This window comes from Struthio camelus, chromosome 4 (genome assembly GCF_040807025.1).
Source record: "Struthio camelus isolate bStrCam1 chromosome 4, bStrCam1.hap1, whole genome shotgun sequence".
NCBI lineage: Eukaryota > Metazoa > Chordata > Aves > Struthioniformes > Struthionidae > Struthio > Struthio camelus.
In genome coordinates this window covers 9,964,947-9,980,092 of record NC_090945.1, presented here as the reverse complement: position 1 = coordinate 9,980,092, position 15,146 = coordinate 9,964,947, and the positions used below count along the sequence as shown (strand labels likewise).

The 15,146-nt window shown below is 43.9% G+C and overlaps 1 protein-coding gene across 1 annotated transcript in view; it reads left to right on the top strand.

Moving 5' to 3' along the window:
* The window catches only part of RASGEF1B (RasGEF domain family member 1B), a 132,879-nt gene that overhangs the window by 52,217 nt on the left and 65,516 nt on the right, over nt 1-15,146 (top strand). The gene's annotated exons all lie outside the window — the stretch shown is intronic.

The following is a 15,146-nucleotide window of genomic DNA, read 5'->3' as shown; positions in this document are numbered from 1 at the left end:
GAATTTGACTTAAATCAACATATACAGGACATACAACTTAGCGAACCCTGTCTTTGAGAAATAAACATAACCTGTTCAGGAGCGGTTTTCTCAAACAATTAGTAATTTAGCTTGCTGATGATATTGTATCATTTGCATACCTTATGTTCTGATGGAAAATTCACTTGGGTTTTCAACATGATATTCTGGGGCCAAATATAAGCTGGAAATGGTGGCTATTGTCTTTGGGCTTGAGATGACCACGTGTGATGTTGGGAGTGAACATGGTCTGTGTTTGGGTCAGTTCAAAAGAAATAGCCTAATAGAGGTGGTGCTGGGCTGGCAATCAGTTTTTCAAAGCTTACTCAGTGAATCAGAGACCTGATTCTCTTCTTGCTTTGTCTGGGATGGTGGTTTTCTCTAGGCAAAGTGCATGCGTTTGCGTAGCATTTTGCAGCCTCTTGGCTCAGGCGTAAACAGCTATACTAAGGCTAAAGTGAGAAGAACCTATCTTTGAAGGTCCTTTCTTCTGTAAACTGCTTTTGAAGCTCAAAAACCTTGAAGACAGCAAAAGGATAGACCTAAAATTAAATGGCCAAGGTATTTAGAAATGATCTGATCTTCTCCTTGTTTCAAGCGTTGAGTGCTCACCTTGAAACATCAAAAAGAGGGTTAGGTTTAAGGAGGCGACAACACAATGATTTCTCTTCAAAAAGATGGTGAGAACGCATAGTGACTAGGAAAGGCTAAGGACGCATATGCTCACACACACACACACACACACGCGCGTTCTGAATTTTACGGACTTTTAAATGCAGGCACGTTTTCAAGTTACAGAGCAAATGTTTAAGGCATGGGAAAAAAAATGCTTCAGCTAAGTGGATGTGTACTCAGTTTTCAGATGCTTACTTTTTACTTCACTTTTAAATTATCTTCCTTCATGTGCTATCCTTTAAAACATAATTACCGAAATAATAGGTGAAGTGTTGTATAGATGGATTTGAGTTAGAAGGGGACAAATGTGATCGTCTGTTACTATTTATTTATATTTTGTTTATTGAATTTTTACTGAACGTTTTGAACCAAAATACAATTAATGTCACGGAAGATGCTGAGGTGGCTGTTCTGGGGAAGACAGAAGTGATTTATGTCTTCACTGATTTTCCTCTTGGGTTTTGAATTGTAGCAGGTTATTCACTTTTTATGGTGTTATGTGAACAGAGTATGTCATTTTATCCGCTTTTCTTTATGCATGCAATGCAACACAGTTTTGGGACTATTTAAAAAAAATAATTATCCAAGCACTGTCTAATCCTTGAAGTAGTTCTGTAGAGCAGGAATGATGTTAGTTATTTGTCCAAATCGCAGTGCCTGGGATAAGGTGAATATTTTTTGGTTCTTAGCTTTTGCTGTGGGCGCTAAATTACATGTTTACCTTGAGGATGCTGCCCCGGATACCTTACGTTGCAAAAGTAAGCAGAGGTGTACAGTATGAGTACCAATTAAGCGTTGTCGGTCTTGTGAGTTTAGTCACTCTGTGCAAGTTCCCATTGTTTTTTTTTTTTTAAATGGGACTGCTCACACAGAAAAGATGAGTAACTGTTCAGGAGAGGGAGGAAAGTTTGCAATGTCTCAGAGCTACAATGCAGACTCTCTCTGTGCAAATCAAAGAGCTTGAGAAGTTACAGGACCCGAGTTCTCATGGCTCATGCATTTCTTTAGTCTATGCCAAATTCTGGGCATGGATGGCTTATTCAGCTCTGTATGGTAGTAGTGGAAGGATACAGAGGTGTCTCTTAGCTTCCCGACCTTCCCGCTTTCCAGATATCTAGTCAACTTCTGCCTCTTCGTTTCCAAAGGCATAGGTGCCTGGCAGCTTCCTTGTTGGCCTCTTCACCGAACTCTTTCGCAGTCGCAACTTCCAAACAGCCTGTCAGAAAATGTCAGGATGCCTCTTAAAATTATTTCAAATCAATGCTGGCAGTCTAAAGTAAAAGGAGTCAGAATGAAAGAGCAAGGGACCCACCCAGGTTTAAGCTGCATAAATTTATGTGAAAGACTAGTCTAGCAAGTGGAGGTGGTAAAGTTGAGTGGTCAAGGACATCTTATCTCTGTCTACTATCTACCAACTTTGGAAATGCCTCAGCATTGTGAGACTTGCTCTTACTTTTCTATTGCCAAATCCTGAAGGTGATGCAGAAGTAGTGTGTATGGGTGCAGATATGTTGCTTCTCCTGCCTGTGCAGGTGCAGCAGTTAGGCAGGCAGCACCTGTGCCCAGGCAGTTCCTCCTTGTTGCTGTGTAACATCCATGCTGCTGACCCCTTTCCACACAGCACAGATGATGCAAGTTAGGAGGGCTGCTTCATTGGCCTCCCTTTCCTGGAGCTGAGGCCTTCTCGAATCCTGGGGGGAGGAGGGAGGAAGTACAGCGTGTTTGTGCTGCTTAAAGTTCATCCCCGAGGTACTGTGGGCCAGGGTTGAGATGCATTGGCTCTGCATAACAGACCTCATCTGCTCTTTCCACAGTGTGTGCTGTTTTCTTCAGAGAGCTAAATTCAAAACAGTGTGCACACTGCACTTCATGTTCCAGGACCTAACAGGTATCCTACAATGTCAGGCCCTCCTCTCCTTTCCCTTTCTGGCTGTGGTCTCTGCATAGTCCTTGAGCACTAGCCTCCAACAGTAGGCAGTCAGGATTTGTGTGTGACTGGTACTGTGTCAATATGCGCTGCCCACAAACGAACACTACGCAGTCAGTATATTTAGTATGGAGAGCCGTTTTAGGATCTGCCTGCTTGTCAGGGGCTGTAAAGATCTTTTTTCATTAACAAGAAGATTAAAATGGCCTTTTCATTAATGGATGCTTGTGATTACTCTGAAGTAAGGTGAAACGCAACTGAACTTCTGTTACTCGTACAGCACTGGTGATATGTGTCTTAGCCTTTTTGTGTTTTCACCTATTAGCAGATAATGGGAAAGATAATTAAGGTAGATAAGTGCATGACTGAGGTTTTGTACTTGGAAGAAAGCCATTTCACACAAAGGAACTGCCAGGACCCCATACACAGCTTATTGCTTTCTGGTGTGCAGGGGCCAATCTGCTTGCCCTTCAGTGGGAACTGAAGTGTTGGATCTTTCTCCAGACTTTTGCCAGAGAAGAAGAGCTGGAGCCTTGAAGAGCAGCGTTTTCAGCTTTCTGTCTTCATGTAGACAGTCGGAGAGCAGGCAGGAGTGAGCCCCTGCATTACAAACGCTGCAGCCTTATTCTCCTGTGACTGTAAATTAGCAATGTCAGTGCGGTCCAGGATGCTTGTAAAACTAATGCAGGAAAAAGAAGAGAGAAGCTAAGCATTTCCATGGCTTTGCAGAAATCCATGTAGCTTTGCTGCCTCTGTTTCTCTGTCTAGACCCAGACCTAGCTTTTCATCCTTCTTCAGCCACAGGTCCACATCGAGATGAGTCTTGTTCCTAGGCCTTGGAAATTGCTCTGCTAAGAAGCAAGCACAGACCTTGCGCTGGCCACAGCAGCAGAAAGTGTCTGCCTCTCTCAGCAGTGTCCCTAAAGCTAATGGGTTCAATTTTCTGAATTAATAGGGAGGTGAAAAGTCGGGTTCAAGATGCTCGAGTTGCTCATAGCAAAACATGAACAAAAACAAGCCATACGTGTGGGGAGTGTTTTTTTTTTTTTAATGGGGATCTAGACTTTACAGGTAAAGCTCATTTTGGTTAGGTCTTATTGTTGGAGTGGGGGGAAGTAATGCTGGGTATGAACCCAAATATATTTTTTAGGTATGACCAGGCAGAGGTATGACTTTAAGGTCTTTATGTGTTGCTGCTAGAGCTGTGCTTACACTAAATCTGTTTGGGGTTAAAAATTGGATGCATTCCTTACCCACTGGTTGCACAGAAACTATCCATGTGATCCAAATGTAGTGATTGCTGCATGAACACTGTGTGATTTGAAGTCTACCATTCTTTTTGGTGACATTTTGTTGCCAAAATAGACTGACTCTTTTTTTTGAGGTTCTAGATCCGGAAAGTACTGCCAGCAGTGAAGGTCACGGTAATGAACTATCAGGTATATTGGCTACACCCCCATGCTGGTTGAGTGACCCTTTCTAATGCAAAGAAAGACACAAAGGTTAAAGCCAAGCTGTTTTAATTCCCCTGTATTTCACCATATATTTCAGTAACTTGCACTGATATACAGTGCACTAGCTTAGTCCTTTGTGCTAATTATCCCCTAAGAAAATGACATGTTTTCTTCTTGCTTTCAAGAAGTTGTCCTTATTTTCTGTTGCTAGGACTGGGAAATGCACACTGAGCTAAAGCTATGGTGGTGGTTCTTTCTGGCTTCATTTTAAGCTTTGTATAATTTACTGGAAAGAAGCTAGTATTGTGTATGGTTTTCCTTTTTGTCACAATTTCACTGTTCTTCAAATTTGAGTTTGACACACAAGCCATCTGTCGGCTGCTTTTGTAGTGGGAATGGCTGAAGAGGATGTGTATTCACTCCTTAGGCGCTGCTTCTGTTCTGCTAGGCTCTAATGTGCAGGCCTCTGTAGGCTGAGAAGGGATTAAAAGCCGATACTGATGTTGGGATGGGTAGTTGAAAGACCACTGTTAGCTGGTCAAATAGGGGACATGTTCCAGAGAACATGGTTTTCTGCTGGCGGTAGGAACCATGTTGGCCATTTGTGGCTAGAGTTTGTTGCTTGGAGAGAATTGTTGCCTCTGCAGCTGCACTGGAACCCTATGTAGCAAGCTTGAAAAGCCCTTAATTTTTTGTTCGTTTGTGTGTTTTTCCTTTCTTTTGAACACTGACCTTGCTTCTGGGAATCCTGGCCTTGTTACTTTGAGGGTAGAGTGGTGTAGCATGACTTGAGGATGTGCCTGCACAGAAAAGATGGGCATTTGAAAATGTATTCACTAATAAATTTTTGAACATTACTGAGCAACTTAAGCAGATCAGGATTGCTATTCTGAAAGGTATTGGTGAACAGAGGAAAGGGCCCTGTGCATAATACCTGCCGTTTATCACCACTGCTTATTTGAAGTGGCTGTGCTGGCATGCTGTGCTAGCGTAATACAAATACTTGGTGCGAGAGCACCATGGCACTTAGGTTTGTTCAGCATAGCTAAAGGATGAGAAAAGAGTATGTATTAACATCACATAATGGGTGGCGTATAAATACAGTTTACTAAGACTCTTTCTGTATGAAAACAGGTTCAAATCAATTCAGAAGTTTTGGGCTTTGTTACATCAGTTTGCAACATAGTTGGCAGAAGTGAAAGCAATTCAGACTAATTGCTAGTGGTGGTTTGCCTTACAGATGTGCCTAGACATCCTGAGGGAAGCCAGTGCCCTGCTGCTCTTACCACTGAAGGTACAAACAGAGCAAGAAAGCGTTCTCTGCTTAAGTCTAAATAAGCAAAGCAGAACAGTCTAGACAGATACAGGTGTGGAAAGTGCAGGGAGGTTACAGACCAGCTTTTTTATAGATGTTTTGACATCAAGCAGCCCCTGAAGTCTTCTGGGAGTTGGCTGCTTAAAGAATTTCTTGTCTGTAAGAAACTTCTTCCATAAGGCTACACAAAGGAGTGTGACTGCCATCTGCTTTTTTGTTGAGAGCCATAACTATAAGTCTTGCCTTATTTCTGTTTTACCTCCTGTGGTGCTGGTTTGAAAGAATGGTTTCAAAGAATCAAAATAGGTCATGTCCTCCTCTGAATCTCAGCAAGTGATCAAACCTCATTTTAGAAAGAGACTGTGGTGCAGACCAACCTCACTGCTGGTGTAAGATGGGGCAGTTGCTTTTGGCAAGAGCTGGCAACTTCCTTTGTCTAAAATAAGCCAATTCATTAGTAAGAGTTTAATGTATGGAATGATTCAATCTAGTCACCTATGTAAACAAAACCTATCTCATGGTATTTCTGTGGTTTTTTTTTTTTTAAAGTGGATATAACATGGGAAAAACAGTGAGTAGCGCTACAAGATTGGCAGAAAGCCAACTCGTCAAAGGTATGTTAACGGGAGGAAGAAGGTAGTGGAGTGAAGGGCCTCATGTTTTGTGAAATGAGTCTCCAGTTACGGTGCAAGGTAAAGAATCTCCACGGCCACCCGGGCTTGCCTCTGTCCTCTCAGTGTGCCGCTGGACCGGGCTCCCTTCCTCACACGCCGGGTTCCAGGAGGAGGGCTGCACAGGGAGGAAGGATGCTTGTGCATACAAGGAAAAGCGTGGGCAGCAGCAAGGAAGTCGAGGGAGAGACCATTAACCGCACGGCAGAAGCGTGGAATCTGCTTTCTCTGTTTCCTCCTAAATAGGAAGTCGAGGTGAGATGAAATAGCACAATAGCGATGGCAGCACTGCAGCATAGTGGGTTGCTAGAGAATAGTTAACTAACAGCAATATCAACTCCCCCCTTCTCTCATCTCTATCTGCTTTGTAGGTCCCAAAATAAACAGGGGATGTAATGGTCCTTTTCTTACACTTGTTTTATGTGAAATATGTCTGCTGTTTGACTTCTTAAGCCTGGCTAATGAGCAGCAGTTGTAAGCTGTGGGAATGGCAAGGGATGAAACTTCTCGTGTGATACTCTTCTCAGCCCATGTTGCTTATTAGACAGAGCAGAGCCCCTGCTAGAATTCAACTTAAAAGCAGTGAGAGAAGAAAAGGAGAAATGAAGTGCTGTGATGGGCAAGGGATCTACCAAGTGCATTCCTTTTGGGAGCAAAAATGAACTTGACTATTTCCTTAAATATCCCGGTTGCGGAGATGGATTGTCACCTGGCTGTGCAGGCTGGAAGAACAGAACAGAAATGACACAGTGAGTAACAATGAATGTGTGTAAAAAATTTGGCTTTATGGACCTGAAGGCTTAGTTGCAAGTTGACTTGTTCCTGACTTAATCCTTCAAGTCGGAGCAGATTGCTTGGCTCTGGGCCAGGTTTAGCTGATTCCGGCTTTGAGATTAGAGGCTTGAGTTAGGAGTTGGTTTTTTTGGGAAATCCACGGATGGATTCATATTGAAACCTGTTAATCCGGTGTAGAGGTGCTCTCCTTCCCAAAACACTGTATGCACTGGTACAGTTTAAACTAGATGAATACTGAAGTGAGCTTTATGTGAAGGTGGCTTGAACAGTTTTACACACGTGCACCAGGTTTGTGCAGTACGACTTGCGTCACCTGAAATGATTCTAGTTTCCTTGGGCAAACTTAAGAGCTTGTCTGTGCTGTACAAGATCAAACTGTGCAAGGCCAGATCTTCAATCGGTGTGTCACCCTTAGCTCCCAAGGCCTAACAAAGACATGTGAGTGTCCCTTAGCATGTATCAATGTTGGTCATGTTGCTGGGGAAGGAGAAAGGGAGGAGTGGTTGGGGGGTTACAGAAGGTAACCTCAGCAGGAAGCTGAAGGTGGAGGCAGAAGATGCAACAAGCGCCAGGAAAATTTCATCTGGCCTTCGTCTCCCTTGCGGGAGGCATAGGACCTGGTGGAAAGCAGAAGGTAAGCACTGCCGCTTCTGGGAGCGCAGGGGAGATGGGGAATATCTGACAAGAGGCCCGAGTCGGATAGGGCACGGAGTTTGTTTGGGAAGGTTGGCCTGGAGGCGGTTTGTGCCAACAAATAATGAGAGTGGTGGGGAGAGCAGGTTTGGGTGCAAGGTTGGGAGCAGACCTGGCAGTGAGGAATATATGCTGCTATGTGAAGGAAAACGTTGCACAAAAGAAAGGGGAGAGGATTTAAGAGCTGGGAGTTGATGACTTAGGCTTGTTTGTGCCTTGGTTTCCTCACCAGTAAGACCTGTTCAGAGGGTTCCTCTGAGGTCTCCTAAATGTTTTAGGAACGTGCCTAGGTAAAAGAGATAATAAATACTGCTGTTACTTTGCCTTTCTTTAATGAGAATCATCTGTCATGCAGTGGCTTTAGATCAAAAAAGCCAGTGTGAAGTAAGAGAGGGTAACTTTTCCTATAGCTTGAACCACTTGCAATGTCCTGAATGGGTCTCAACTGGATTTAACATTTTTGTTTCAGGTTGCTGTTAGTATCTTGTGTCAGAAATGGTTAAATTGTTGGCGTGGCCTAAGACAGTCTATCACCAGCTGAGGCACTTCAGGACATGGGGAAAACAGTAGTCAAGTACTCCCTTTGGAATAAGTGGCTGCAAAACTTACCTTCAAGTCAGGGGACTTGTCTTTTTACTTTACGAATGATTTTGGCCCACTTTGTGTACAAGTTGCCTATAGTCTTGAAAAAAAACTGAGCAAACTGTGAACAGCCAACCTTGTGAAGTTCCTTCATCTTCCGCATTGAATAACGGAACACAATGGTTCAGAGGAGACATCGATCTATGCTTTTATTATTACAGCTGCAGGTTTTGCTTTCCTCCCCTCTCTCCCTGTCCAAGTTCTTGGCAGGAAAGTGCTCCCACCCTGTCTGACGCTGAAAGCTCTGGAAACACAAGTGAAGAAGCTAGTAAGAAACTACTGCAGGAAAAATAGGAAGCATGCGCTGGTCGCAGAGAACTGGGCAAGTGGTTGTTAATTGCCTTGTGATAAAAAGGAAAGGTGTTGTATGGCAGATGCTTCCTCTTCCTCAGAACACCCAGTAAGTTCCCTTCCTAAAGGGAATGAATGTCCTGTTGGAAAGAGATAGCTCACAACATGTGGATCATCAGTACCCAAGGAAAATGAACGGTCGGGGAGGTGGAATCCCTTTTCCCTAGCGGTTACTCTTGCTGGCTGGCAGCGTGAGGGCTGGATGACTGGTAAGAATGACCTTATGTAGCAGAAGTTTTCAAGGTCGCTGTCCTGTGTGCTTTGCACAGCTTCCCTGTGATTGTGTCTGTGACACTTGGGCGTGGCTGCAGAGCAGACTGAATGATTTGAAAGCTTTGACAGCATCTCATGTCTAGGTGGAAGGGACAAGAGACGAGATCAGGAGCGTAATGGAGGGGAGACGGTTCATTCTTTGTCCCGTGGGATCCCTTCAAAAGCTTGTGTCGCATTATCTGCAAGTTTAAAAGCTCTTGTTTTCTGATCTAGGTATTCCTGCCAGATACATCTGTGAGAAATCTATGCTAATGCCACTTAGTAGATGAACAGCAATCTTCCTAGGTAAAAGCGTGCCTGGTTGTCAAACAGTAAGCAGGTTTGCTCTCCCTATAATTTCTCCAGGAGGTTAATGACTTCTGCAATTGTCTTTTCCCCGCGGCTATTTCTCTACACTTTTGAGGGTGGATTTATGTAGGAAGATATATGTATCTTATATTGGCGTAAGTTTATTCACCTAAAATCCAAGTGGGAAAAACACTGTGTGTTTGAATTGGGTTCATGCTGTCAAGTTGTACTGCTTTATCTTTGGCAATGTATGGGGTGAAGCTCATACAGTTAAAGCTACCCCAAAAGTGCATATTGTCTATCATTTAGGATATGAAATGACCTTGCTGTAACTAAATGGCATACCCAAAGCATCCCTCTGGGCTGTGGTCAGCTTTTGTACAGATAATGTTTTTATGGGAACGTTGTGCTGCCTGGGAGTGGAGCAGTTGAGAGTAGAGAGCCGATTTATGACTTCAAAGGCGATCCTTCCTCGAGTTTCCAGGCCCACGCTGAGAGGGAGGGAGACTTTACATGTCATGCTGTGTTTCAGCTCTCTTTTTTTCTTCAAACAAAAAGTCTAGGTGAATCCTTTGGAAAGTGGTAATAAAATTCTCCTGGATGCCAGTGGGGCCACTTTCACCTTATTTTAGTGACAACCTGAAGATTTTGTGGAGAGCAGGAGGGAGTTTATTCTCTGCTACACAGCATCTGGTAACCAAGCATCCACTTGGTGGGAATGGCTTGCTTGCTGCAAAAGCATTACTGCCATGTGCTGCAAGTCAAGTTCCTCAACTTGATGGCTCTGCAGCCTGAAAAATGGAACAAGTCCGGGGGTGCTCTATGTGGAGTCGGGGGGTGTGTGAGAGCTCACATAACAGATTGATCACAGCTTAGCTTACTGTAATAGAAGAAGGAACGGTGAAAGAGGGTACCGTTTATGGAATGCAAATTGGAAACTTGAACTGCACATGAGAGGGATTCCGACTGCTGGGCACAAAGGGGAGTCTAAATGGAAATGAACAGGAAGGATGGAGTTTGTTCAGCTTGGCAGGCTGTATTTTATCCATCAGATCAGTAACGATGCTGTTGCTGTTCTTCCACCTAAGAAAACTGACCTGAAAAGGCAGGAACCTAGCAACCTGCTCTCTGCAGGCCAGATCTTTTCAAAGAGCAAAAGGTACCTGAGCTGCTGACCCCTTGCAAATTAGTAGTAGTTTTCTGATGTTCAGTTTACATGTTTCTTTTTTCTCGGTTTGATATCTCTCCAAGTTCTTTGTTGTTCTCAGTAGTAGCCTTGTGCTCTTCTAGATACGCTTTACTTCTTTCTTTACTTCTATGTCCTTCATAGACTCAGGGTGGTTATTGAGAATTTCTGTAGTGGGAGCACCTGGCCCAGAGCACTCCCGTCGTGGTCACAGCTATTCCAAGATGGAGGGGAAGACAGTGTGCTTCAACAAAATAGTGTTTTCAGTAGACCAGATGAGACAAAGGATGGGTGAATCTGCATATTACTTTTCCTCTTTCATCTATCAGAACTAAGATAGTGGGGTTAAGTAGCTTCCCAAAGGTTGCTGAGAACTGACTCTAAGTGCTCTGATTTCCCAAGTGGATTGGTCATTGCAGGACCATCCTTCCTAGGGTGCTGTCTAGATCCATCTTGGACCAAAATGTAGCCTAAAACTAGGACCCTTCAGAGAAGTTGCTTCATTCCATCCCATCAGCAGGGTGCTACTGATGCATCTGTTCCTGTAGGATGGGGGAAGAACATGATGAGATCCCATAGGATCAGCTGCCTCAAAAACAAAAACAGTCAAGTAAAACGTGAAAAAATTCTCAAATTTTCAGGAGAGATCTCAAATAAGATTGTATTAGCACTAGTTACATTTTGAGCCCTAATTTCTTTCCTGTGAATTTACTGCAGACAGATAAGGCTCAGTTACTGCATGGGTCATGCATATGTAGATGCCACTTGACTTCAGTTATGATGAACTTGCCTTAAATTCTAAGAGAGAACAGGAAAACTTAAGTTGTCTTGATGTCAAAAGTGACTGTTGATAGGGGTGATTCTGTTGAGCGAGAGAAAATGATTATTCTCTCAGTCCTTGTTACCATCCCATTGTCCTGTGCTAGGAATTATAAAGCTAGTGCCCTTTCTTATGTTTTCCAGTTAACACAGATTTTGAGCAGGGTTTTTGGGGGTGAAGGACTTAGTGTTACTCTTGCGAGTCTTTACAGCAGTGAGTTGTAACAGAAGCACTGTTCCAGCTCTCCTTACCCTACTTCTGCAGGTTTTAATACCAGATGAGAACGAGCCCTTTCCCCTTTTCAATTCAGAAACAGTGAAACGTTAGCATACTCTCTCAAATACCATCTCATCCACAACAGCACTGCTTGCTTTACTGGTATCTTACGTATCTTCAGGTGTGGTGTAGCCAACAGAAATTGAGCTGCTTGAGAAACGCGCTCATGAGCTCCTTGAGCACCCACCTGGAAAAAGCCCTTTGCGCGGTCCCTTTGAAAGGGCGAAAGTGGCCAGGCTTCATTGCGCCAGGACTGTCGATAGAGGGGATGTGGTAGTTGCCCAAGCATTGGCAGATGTTGCTCTCTCACAAGCCCAGCGCTACCTGGGGTGTTGCTAATCTTTGATAATGACCTTGCCCTTTGGAGTGCTGGCAAACATCAAACCATGATTTAGGAGTGAAACAAGAGATGAATTAGGATCGATGCTAGGTCAGCTAGCTGGGCAAGCTTTTTGGGTTACTCGCATATGTTCTTTGTGTGTGTTTTTAGGTCAAGTTAGGATGGTGTCAAAATTATCCCGGCATTAGGATTATGAAGCCCCCACAAGCCCCCAGCCAAGAAGGGTTTCGGTTTGAATGGTTTGTTAGTTTGGGGGGAGGAGGGGATGGGCTACTACAATGATTATACTTGTGTGCTATTGTGTATTTACAGCGTGAGGTAGACATCTGCAAAACAGTCTGATAAAAGAAACGGAGCTCTTAAATTACCAGGAACCAGAGGTCTGTGGCACAAGATTGCAATGAAGAGCATGTGAATTGAGCAGAAGGAAGTTTCTGGATTTTCGTTTTGTCCATTTGTGGGCCTTTCTGGAGGCAGGGTACTGCCCTCATTGTCTCTGTGGAAATCCCCCTCCCATAATTTTTACAAGCTTATTCCTGTGATTTTGAGGGGATTTCCAAAGAATCCAGTTTCAGCTCCTCTGAAGTCGATGGCATAGCTCCAGGCTGTGTTACGAAAAGAAACAGGCAGAGGCAGAGCCTCTAGCTTCTTTTTAAGTTCTCATTCTAAAATATCATTCTGTATATCACTTTTACTTTAGTATTTAGTATTTAAAAATTACTTTTAATGCAAAGTAGTGTTTCTTACTGCTGTGACAGATAGCTTGGCATTTACCTGGGACAGTATGTTCTGCAAACACCTTCCAAAAAAAAAAAAAACAAAACTGAAGGGGTCTGATTCTCATAGATACTGACACCTCTCACTATCAGCAAGTGCCAACTCCACATCCTCAGACTGGCATAAATAGTTTTGATGTGAACAGCAGTAAGACCAGCGCTAACAGCGTACGTGACTGGCTTAGATGCAAGCATGCCTGTTTTGCTGTCAAAGTTCCCCCTCGTTTGCCGTGTTCTTTTATTGTACACCTTGTAAGCATCCAGACTGTTGTGACTGTTAGGTTGCAGCCTTTGCCTCAGCAGTGGCGCATTGCTGGCCTGGAGAAACATGCTGCTCTTTGGGGCTGCCCTGGGGACGTCCCTGGGTGGCCCTGACGCTGTCACTCCAGGGTCCTGGACAGCCCAGCCTCTCTGAGCTTCTGATGGCACAGCACAGATTGGTATCCCAGTAATTTTGGGGCTAGACCTATTGAGAGAAGGTTTGGGGGCAGGTGATTTGGTCCTTTATTGTGATACAGCTGTTACTCTACATCTATTGACCTGGCTAAGAACTTTTCATTAAGGAGGGTTGGTTTACAGTAAATAGCGGCAAAGTGACCAGAATTAAAACTCTGGAGGACTGAGCTTACGAAACTGTTTGCCAGCTCCAGAAACGATGGTATTTAACGACACACTCAGAATGAGCTTCCAAGTCTCCTGAGTGCTTTAAAAACTATTAAATGTCAGGATAGGCTTTTAACTCTTCAGATTTTGGTAACGCCATTTAAATTGACTTCTAGCATATGTCATTCTGTCTGAAAGGTCTCTGTAAATTCTGACTTGGTGATCTGAAGCCTAATGGGCCTTTAAATAATTCTGTAAGGGATAAAAGGAGCTGGGATCTTTCTGACAAATTGCATTTGTAATATCGCCAGTGATTGCTGAGGGAAAGATAACGGCAGCAAGCGGTTCTAAAGCCAGAAGTACTGGCACAGCTGACGCGTGGTTTGTATTTTTCCACAGTGTCAAACTGTTCCAGCTTCTTGTCAGTAAACTTCAGTGTACTGACTATATCAGTCAGTTTTATTATTAGCCAGGGGTTACTGTTGGGCATTGGATACTTGGAGAGCTAAGTAAACACGTTGCAAAAGACGACATTGGAGTAGAGCATTTAATGGGCTTGCAGTCGAAATGGGCTTTTTCCGCTAAATTTGGTTGTAACAAGGTTTCAGAACACACTGCACCTGACATGTTGAAATGACTAGAGAAGGGGGACAGTTCATCCCCAGAGCTGGAGTGGACAGTGTTTTAACAGGTGCTGAGATTTTGAGTTCCAGTTTGTTCCGTTACAGAAATAGGTCCCAGGGGATCTCTGGTCTTGGCCTGGATCTCTGTGAGAACTTCCAGAAGTCTGCCAGTGTGCTCGGGGTTCGAATTTTAAGTTAATCTCCTGCTATAGGTAGGGATGTCACCTGATGTTTTGAAATCTGAAATCCTGCAGACAGGCAGGAACAGCCCAACTTGTACTGAATCACAGCCAAGGAGACATTTTGCTCCAGAGGCGCTCTCCAGACAGCAGACTATACTGCCAAATGCGTCTTTGGGCCTCGGGATTGGAGCATACCCCAAAGATGATGTTACATGCTAGAGATCTCTCCTGCTGATTATTGGCCTCTGGAAGCACTTTTCCAGCCTGTCCCCAGCAATCGTAGCTAGCCGCCAGGTCTGTGCAGTTGTCATGATGCCGCATCCCCTCCCTCCCCAGCTATTCAGAATGGCTGCACTGAGGAGCTGTCCTGCCAGCCCAGGTCTCGGAGTAGTTCAAGGCCTTAGCTCTGAGTAGGGAATGTGGTGATGCTACCAGTGAACCTTGCAATGAATCTTGACTCAAACTACATTAAGGTAAAAATACAAATAAAGGTCTTAACTTACAGCATGCAAAATACATGGCCCACTGGGGAAAAAATCCCCCACCCCCCCAGTTGTTTTCTGCTTCTACTGGGGTTACAACTAAAATGTCTCTGTGCTGTGTTCAGCTGACTTTTGTAGATGCTTTCTGGACCCCATCCCTGGAGTCTGATGGCCTCTCTGAAGTCCTTAGATTGTTTTAAGAGAAAACTCTTTACTGGTGCAACCCATCTGCTTTATAGGTCTTCTGTCTTTTGGAAGTCTTCCATAGGTCCCGTTCACTTTCATGCCTTTTTCCCCGACCTTGTTTACTGCTGACAGGTGATACTGTAACATCTCTTGGTCAGTGCAGCTATTCCTCTTGAAAAATCGTATACCACTTTCTGTATGTAGGTGGCTTGTTAAGAACTTTCTGATTCAGCAAAGGGATCAAATGTCTCTCCTGCCTTTCACTGCAGTCCTTCACTCCTGAGAACAGAGAAACAGCATGTTATGTCTCTTGACTTGACCTGTATGTTTCATATCAAACTTTGTATTGGCTGTCAGACTGGATAAAAACATCTAGTCAGGATTAATTCGTGCAGTTCACTTCTGGCGCTTGAATGCGGTCAAACACAATGGTGATCATATGTTTCGGCTGATAGTTATCTTGGGGTAAGGGACCTCCTCACAATCTTTTTTGGAGGGGATGTCCTTTTAAGTCCACAGATCTGTCCTCGAGTCCCCTTTAAATGTAGCACCTTGTTCTATTACAGATAG